The sequence below is a fragment of the Pollicipes pollicipes genome, unplaced genomic scaffold (genome assembly GCF_011947565.3).
Source record: "Pollicipes pollicipes isolate AB1234 unplaced genomic scaffold, Ppol_2.1 Scaffold_4881;HRSCAF=5763_pilon_pilon_pilon, whole genome shotgun sequence".
In the NCBI taxonomy this organism is placed as follows: Eukaryota; Metazoa; Arthropoda; class Thecostraca; order Pollicipedomorpha; family Pollicipedidae; genus Pollicipes; species Pollicipes pollicipes.
In genome coordinates, this window is record NW_023596576.1 from 31,435,190 (window position 1) to 31,444,197 (window position 9,008).

Here is a 9,008-nt window from a genome sequence, read left to right on the forward strand (position 1 = left end):
AATTGTGGCCACTTAACAAGTTTTTGCACCAATTATCTGGAACCGTACTGTTGGTATCACAACGTTTCACACAAACGTGGGGCGAAATGTGCATGTTTACTTGCGCAACCTGTTCCAATCCAATCTGGTGGCGCTATAAGGTGGTAAATACGATTCGCTTACATTACGGGACACGTTCAGCAGGAACAGCAGTTGTTAACCGTGCGGGACAACTGCAATCATAGAGTACTTAACAGTGTGAACAACACAGCCACAATATCGAAAAGTCATGGTTTTATCCCACATCTAAGGCGTGGCCAGACCATGTGACGGGAAGTTCAATATCAAACATGTTATGCCTGGGTCTGCAAAATGCATATTTGGTGGAAAGAAGAAAGGAAAACAAAACATACGCATCTCGACAGACTTACGAACGTAGAGCGCACTGCTCAACACCGCATGGACCCTGGAAACATAATCGACAGGTACACAGAAGTACTTGCACTCGACGCGCGTAATAAACACAAATCAAGAAGGCTTTTCTACATACAGCCAGAAGAAAAGCAGATACTTCACAGGAATGGGGCAACACAATTTCCTCGAGCTTTTTTTTTACCTCGGCTTTTTTTAATTTAATTTCTTTACCTCGGCTTAATCTTTTGCACATGCACAAAATTATTATTATAAAAAGTAAGAAGCCGAGTAATTAAGGTTACGTGATGCTACAATGAAAACAAATTTACCTCTATCTTCGCAAGTTTGTTGATCGCTGATTGGTAATGGATTATCTACTCATCCACGAAACATTTTCCTCACAATGCACTACTCGGTCACGGTAATTTAGTAGCGGTAATGGATCTTGTCGGAAGTAAAGTTGTGGTTGTTCATTGGGCATGTAGATTTTAAAAGAGCGAGGCGCTTGTTCCTGTTAGTGAAATCGTTCCACTTCCGCTTTCCTCCAGGACCGCGGATATGTCTTTGGTGTTCTCCCCGCGGAAGGGTACCTCTGTCCGAATGCCATGTGGGAGAGAGTAGGCAACGATGCATCATGTCGCTTTTGCCCATAGTCACTCGATCCATTTCCTGCGCGATCTTAAGCTTACCCGCGGTTCAGGGGTGAGTTCCCGCGCAAAAACTGCGTCGTCCTGCCTTATGTCGCCATTTCGGGCGCTGTGCGAGTGGTTCGTGAGAGGAGCAGGTGATTTAAGAGTATGTTTCACGAGCTGCTAAGACCGTAATCGTTAGGCGTACCACACATTCTTCAGTGCGTGATTAGTGGTGTTCCACAAATTATCGGCAAGCCCGAGAAGCCACGCGCAATCTACAGTTTTGGATGTTCTCGCCTCGGAACCAGGGGGTGTCGTCGGTATCGTTTAACACTATTGAAAAGTGGCAATATCGAACTGCGTGGGAAAAGAGGTAGTCTGGACAAAGAGCCGGCATGACGTCACGTACACCATATCTGACAACGCAAGTGGCACGGAAGCCTCTCAGTTAGCCAGTTGACTGCTACACGACCCGTTAGTTTTGAATGGTGAGGGTGGTTTAGTGGCGTGGGGCTGGCGGCTCCCGGTTGGACTCTGAATGAATGATCCACGGTTTTGTTATGCAAACACTATTCTGGAAGGGAGATTGAATCTCGGAACAGTTCAACCTCATCAGAATTTCATATTTTTCCGTGCGGTATACATATCTAGGGGTTAAACGTCATGCGGCGTTTTAGCGCATCGCGTATCGCGGTTGCCAGGCGTTTCATATCCGTGGGGTGCGATCAGTTGCCATGACTATGCCTTGTCCGAAGGATTTAATGTGCAGTTCGTTCTGAACGATTGGTAGCATTTAAAATGCTCGATATGTAGAATGCTTTATTATGCATATGTGTGCATACTTGTCAGCACACGTGCACTGATTGATACGGACTTTCACTTTCGTTATATTTTTACTGGTGTTGAATAAACACGGAAGACTCCCACCTAATTTGCGGTATGGTTGTTTAGAATATTGCACTTAATTCCTTGCATGCACGCTATTGTTAACTCATTTTAGGATATCTCTTCACGAAGCTCTGAAGCATGAAGCATCACATTTCCTTGTATCATGTTCTCCGTGCATTAAAACCTGTACTGGGTGCCCAGAATTTGAATACTGTTGCTTATGACATACATACTATTAAATTTTTGCAAGTTTTTTTTCTGCTATTCCTGGTATGTTTGGTGTGACATTCTTTTTGTCATTGGGCACTCAGTCACTATCAGATACACCATGACCATGAACGCCAGTTGTGATCATCTTGGGTTTTTTTACAATGTTCTATCTCCTGGGATGAACTGAAGATGCCTTCTTGTGCTGTGGTTAAAAGTCATTCAAGTACCTCTGATATTTCTTTTCATCGTTTTCCTGTGGATCAGGCGCGTAAACAAGTTTGGCTTTGTAAATGTGGACGTAGCGACAACTTTTATCTTAAAACAGCGAGAGTTTGCTCGAAGCATTTAGAGGTAAAACATTTTGATGCTGGTTTTGCCCTGCACAACAAATTCGTTGGAGGTGCCATGAAAAAGTGTTTGACACATGACGCCGTGTCATCATTAAAGCTGCCTGGCCGCTCAGCGGTCTGGTAAGATGTATAAGAAATTTTATTGGTAGGGGTAGCAATGCTAAGATCGTCATGTTTTTAAAGTTACAAAGAATGATTCCGTTGAAGGCTCATTTTGTTTTACATTGATGGTTGTGGTGGTCCATGTGTTGGGCATGTTGTATTAATTAAATAGATAGATAGCCTTGATAGATAGTTTTGCTCGGAACTTTAACATTAGCATGCGTTTTCGGCGCACGCCTGTGCCGTTTTTCCTTGGGTTGATCGTCAGACTGGTCAGATATTGGCGATAACCTCATCTGTGCGCTATCTTTATGGTTGATGGTCGCTAGGAGGAACCTCCGAACCATTTCCTGAGAAATGCGTGCGTTGGGGAAAAGTATGGGCATAACTCAATGTCAGTACTAAATCATCTACCTGCTTGTCGGCAACCCAGGGGTGCGGAGGAAGGGGAGGGAGAATGATTCCGGTACAGGTAACATTGCAGTTGAGCACACACCATTTTTTAATTTAAAGGGTCTGATTCTACCAAGCATCTTGTATAACCTCCACAGGCCCGTGTTTACCCATGTCTACAGGTTCCACTTAAAAACATGGATGTGTAAAACAGGGGGGGGGGGGGGGCTGGGACGAGAGCCCCCCTTTCATTGGGAGGGGGGGGGGGGCAACAATGTTAACTGGTTCCCCACTTTTCCAGATTTAAGTTGCGTTTTGCTTACTTTTGTGCCACCATTAACATGCATGCCGATTCACCTAGTTCATCAGCCATCTTGCTGAAGATGGCTCACGAAGATGGCTTCGTCTTTTCATTTGCTCACTGGCCATCGCTTAGTGTCACAGCCGCGGGGCCGATGCCGCACCGCCTGTGGAGAATGCAACGCTGGGTGTCGGGGCTGTTGGTACAAGATTTGCAAGCACGCCCGACAAAACCCATCTTCCATTACTTTTGTCAGTAATTTGTCCTGAATGCATGCAAAAAATGAAAAATAAGGCGAACACGGGTTAGCCACGTCGATGCAAATTTAGAACCCTATTACGATGTATAACGTACGTTCAGGGGCCTTCACTATCTCCGCAGAACATGTAAGAATCTAGAACTGGAGTGTATGCGGCAATTATTGGAGCACATGCCACGATCGGAGATGTTTTTGCATCAATGAAGGTTCCCACGTTAATCCGGGACCAACTGCATGGGTCAGAAGGCCTCCCGAGTCAGGGAGGAGAACAATGCGATGTCATGTATTCTTCAAAGGGCCTCCGGATTGACCAGGGATCCCGCTCTGTGTCACCCCAGACTGGCAGCCGGAAGATACCCCGCGATGGAACGGTAGGACGGAATGGTCCTCCAGTCTTTGACCGGGAGAAGTAATGTGCCACTCGTGTTCTACTCAAGGGGCGCCTTGTCCGGAAGGAAATAGGGGTCTCTTAATTGTCGAATAGAGTGGGTCGAAAATGAGCTAAAAAACAAACAAGACCAGCCTATGTTTGCCTGAAAACGCTCATTTTTTCAATACCGATTAGTGAAGGAAATCATGTCGATAGGTTTAAACATGCGCACCCGCAGTCTCGGTATCAAGGACCGCGATGACCCGGGTTGCAACTTTCGTAAAACCGAACAGCGTTGGCCACTGCAAGCAGCACCAGGAGACGTGCGCCGTGTTTCATCTGCCCAGTTAGCAGTTACACAAACACGAAGACTATATATTCTACCTTTACTATTCCAGTCCCACCACCAGATTCCAGCACCAATTCACGCTACAATAAGGGCCAATCCGATCTTATCATCAGTCTAAAAACGCATAGGTCAAAAATACCCCAGACTATCTTCCAAGTGTTCTAAAGCGTTCAAAGGTGCTTCTCTCAGAAGCGTCATCACTTTGGTCCGCCCGTTGGCCACAGCTCGATGCTAACCGCTGGGCCGACGCTCATTGGCGCAGGAAAGGGCCCGATATGAGGGCACGAAGGGCCCGAAACGCCAGCTGGAGGTCGCATTCGGTCCGCAGGGCCGGGCACTTCAATGCCAGTCAGAGAGCCCAGTGCGCTGAAGAGGGCCGCCTGATAAGATAAGGGTCTTTTTGTCGGCCAGACACCACCAGTGACGCAGAGTCGCCTTCGTGGCGGAATGGGCCTGAGGGCCCATTTTCCAAGCCTGGGCCTGTTGCCAAGCCAGGCCAATTGGGCCTGAGGGCCCAGTTCTGAGGGCAGGAACAAAGCCGGAGCCAGTGATTAACATAGGTCGGGGCCCCAGCGTCTGTCGGGGCCCCGAAGCTACTAACACGGGCCCTGTGTTGGCGAGGGTCCTCGAGCCGGTCGTAGGCAGCGTTCGACGAGACCCGAAGAGTCTAGAGGGCCGCCGGGTCCGACAATCAAGGGCCCGATTGGAGGGTCTAAGGGCACAAAGGGATAGTTAGCCTTATTTAAACGCACGGTCTGCGGAGACGGGCCGTCAAATAACAGACAGCGAACCCTTTGCGCCGACCGGGGAGCCCCTGAGTCGATGCGGGCTATATGTCGGTCAGGCATCTTGAGAACCGCAGTCGGGTCTTTGTCGGTGAAGGCCTGAGGGCCCACTTCCCAATTAACTATAAAGTCAGGGCCTGTGATTTACACTGGTCGGGGCCTCGCATCTGCCAGGGGCCCATAGCGCTCAACAGCGGCTCCTGTGCCCGCAAGGGCCCCGAGCCGACCAAGAGAAGTGCTCTATAGGCACGAAGAGGGCCCGGGCGGCCCACCGGAACCGACAATCAGGGGCCTGGTTGCAGAGCATAATGGCCCGAAGGACTGGCTGTAGGTTGCATAAAGAATCGCGGCCCGTGGAGCCGTGACCTGAAATATCAGCCACAGGCCATCTTGTACCGTTTTGGGAACCCCTGAGACAATGCGGGTGTCGAAGTCGGCCAGAGACCACAAACACTGAACAGTCGGCTCCATGTCCGCTTGAGCCGTGCGACCCATTTCCAAGGAAGTTCGAGGCCGGGGCCCACCATTTGCAGTGTTTGGGTCTCTAACACAGTGATAGGCTCCTGTATGGGTCAGGAACCACAGCGCCTAACAGGAGTCCTGTGGCGGCAGGTAGCCCCTGAGTTTGAGCAGTGTTTTAGGGGCCTGGAGAGGAGCCAAAGAGTCCCTCGAGACCGAAGATCAAGGGCCCGATTGGAAGGCTAAAGTGTACAAAGTGAAGGTCGCATTACGGAGCCCCGCCCATGGGGCAGCGATCTCAAATGTCAGTAAGACGACCTCTGGCACCGATAGGGGCCCCTAAGCCAGAGCGCTCCTCTATGTCGCCCAGGGATCACCAACAACGAACAGTCGGCTCCGTATTGGTCCGAGCTCTTGGGGCCCATTTCCCAAACAGGAACGGCACCGGGCCCGCGATTTACATTGGCCGGGACACCTGTATCGAGCAGGGGCCCATAATGCCTAAAAGGTGTATTCTTTGTCAACAAAGGGCCTTGAATCGGTCAGGGGAATATTTGCTCAACAGGGACGGGGACGGGAGCCGGAATGACAGAGAGCCTATTGCACTGGTCGGGACCCTTTGACAATGAAAGGAAACACGAGAACTTGGCCACACTGAAGCAATGGAAGGGCCTTGTACCAGTCAGGGCCCCCAGCACCGAACGGTGGGTCATCCAAATACAATTCCAGCATAAACTAGATAAGCCAAGCTGGAGTCTATGTGCCAACTATTTGACCACGTGCGGCGATTAGAGATGTTGTTGCGCTAATGAGGGTTCCTGCGTCGATCCGGGGTCATATGCGCGGGTCAGAAGGCCTCTCGCGTCAGGAAGCGGACCAATGTGATGTGATGTATGCCTCTAACGGCCTTCGGATTGGCCGGGGGATCCTGATCGTGTCGCCAGAATGACGGCCGGAAGACGTGCCGTAGTGGGACAGAATGGCCCTTCAGCCCTTGACCGGATTTCGACGACTTTAAACTGCCCCGTCTGCCCAGTTGTCACACACGACGAGTCCTGGAAGAAGTCAGCAGAATCCATGAACCTGCAGGACACCCTGGCGTTAGGTGCACCTTGTGTTTCCGCAGTCAAGCTCGACCGACGACCGCGAGGCGTCAAGTGAGGAAGGTGGTCCAGGAGTGCCAGCGGTGCTTGTCGATCGACCCCGCCCCAGTGCGTTAGGAAAGGGGGAGCTGAGTGTCCCAAGAGCGAGGGAGCGCCTCGACATGGATGTGACGCATATTGGCGGGGCCCACTACCTGACAATCATCGATTGTAGACCTTTCGGCCCGCGGTTAGGAGGCGCGTGCGAGGTCAGGACAGCGCTAGTGTTATAGAGCAGCTGGAGCAGCTGTTTTGTGAGCGGGGGTCTCCCGCGGAGCTACTGACAACGCCACAGCATTTCGGAGTGCGACGTTTGAATACTCCTCACGGCGGTGGGGGATCACCACCCGCTTTCTGAGCGCGCACGTACCGTTCGGGAACTGGGGCGGGGTCGATCGACAAGCACCGCTGGCACTGCTGGGCCACCTTCCTCACCCGACACTTCGCGATCGTCGGTCGAGCGCGCCTGCAAAAGTCAAGGTGCGCCTCACGCCGGGACGTCCTGCAGTTTCATGGATTCTACGGACCTTTTCCAACCACTCGTAGACGATAACCACGCAGACGGGGCCGTTTGAAGCCGCCGAAGGCCACTTCTGCGGCACTCGAGCGAGAGCGTCCCCTTTGTTCTCCCAGGAATTGACGAAGCCGACGCTAACCCTCAGTTCGTACTCCTCGATGACCGTCTTCACTGTCTCCAGGAGACGACGAATGAACCTCTCAGCGGCAGCCTTTACCCCAGTCGAGCTCTACCTGAGAGGGCGTCCGTGACTCAGTGAAAGACAGTGCGGGAGTCCGTGAACACCTGCATGGCCTGTACTCCCCACGTAATGGCAAGGTTCAAGCCTTTCAGCGCAGCGTTCAACTCGGCCACGCTTATGCGGGCGCACTCATCACGTCGGAGCCAGCTCGCGTCTTCCACAATATTACCATCCACTTTGGGCACCGCCCCCCGCCGCCAGCGAGCTCGCGTCTACCCACACTGTGGCCTCAGTACCATTCTCGTCCCACTGTCCACCCGCTGGGTCGGCCTCCTTCGTACGCTGCAACATCTCACCCACCATTGCGAGCACACGCTCGTCCTTCACTTCCTCGTCCCACGACGACGTCACGGAGTTCGCGAGACGCTTAGCAAACGAGGCGGCGGTTCGCAGCAAACTGCAGACGGGTAGATGACCGACCAGGCGTCCACACAGGGAGAACACACCTCGCTTCATCAGCGGCCGCGGCGCATCCGCGACCCCGTTGTCCCTCCTCCACATCAGTTGTCCGCGCTCGTCTCGAACCCGCAATCCCAGCTCCCGAGCACCATTGGACACCCATAAAGCCGATTTACAGTCTACACCATATGGTCGGAGATGAGCTTCCACGTATTCGACGGGAACAGTACTCTCGTCTCTGAAGATGTCGTCCGGGCATAATTCAGGAACTTTTTCTGGAAAACATGCCCAATGGGCGAGGTTGAGGGGGGGGGGGGGCGGAGTAGAGATAGAGGTCATCGCTCTTTATCCAAATTTAAAGACTGATATTCTAGATATGCATCTAGAGCTGCCTCTCATTGCTGCACGCTCTCGCCTATCTGAATCATTTGTGTCATTCGGCAAATAAGGCTATCTAGCTTCCCTAGATTATTATTTCATTTTGAGTTGCCTTTCCAAGGGAGGCGAAATTCCACGAGCAGGTAGGCATTTTGTGTCATTGAGGAGGCATCTGCCTCCACAGGGTAGATGCCAAAATATGACCCAGGCATAGGTTGGTGAGAGTTTTGAAAGTGAATCAATGTCTCACAGTACAACAGATTTTGCATGCGCCTTTATTTCGCTGGCTGCTTTTCAAGAGACAGGACTGTTCGCGGGCATTTCAGGCGAAAACAAATTCGGAAGCTTGAACCGGCCAAAAACCAGGTGTCGAACGTCATACAACTGGAGATTTTCCTTTGAAAACCAAGCCACAGAATGAAGACCATTCTGTCATATGTTGCTTGTGTGAGCTCTGCTCCCGTCCGCCGTCGGTGGCCACTGGGCTGGCCCGGCTGTCTCCGGATGACTTACCGCGAACTGATGGTATGGCTGCTTTGTTGCACATTTCTGGATCAGTATTGCTACCAATTGGGATGTACAAAATGTGTTGCACACCTGCAACAGTACCATTTTCCCAATTATCTTCCCTTACACCACACCGCCCCAGAAAAATGGTTCCGGGAAGCTGCCTACATTAGGTATAAATTGGCCCAACAGACATTTAATTGCCTGTTATTTAACGTAGACCACTTGATCTGCTCTTGTGTGTAGGCAAGGAGTAGCCAGAGTCTTACTAAGAGGAACGCACGGTTGACAAAAGCTCGTCTTATGATGAGCTTTTGATGAGCATCTTATTAT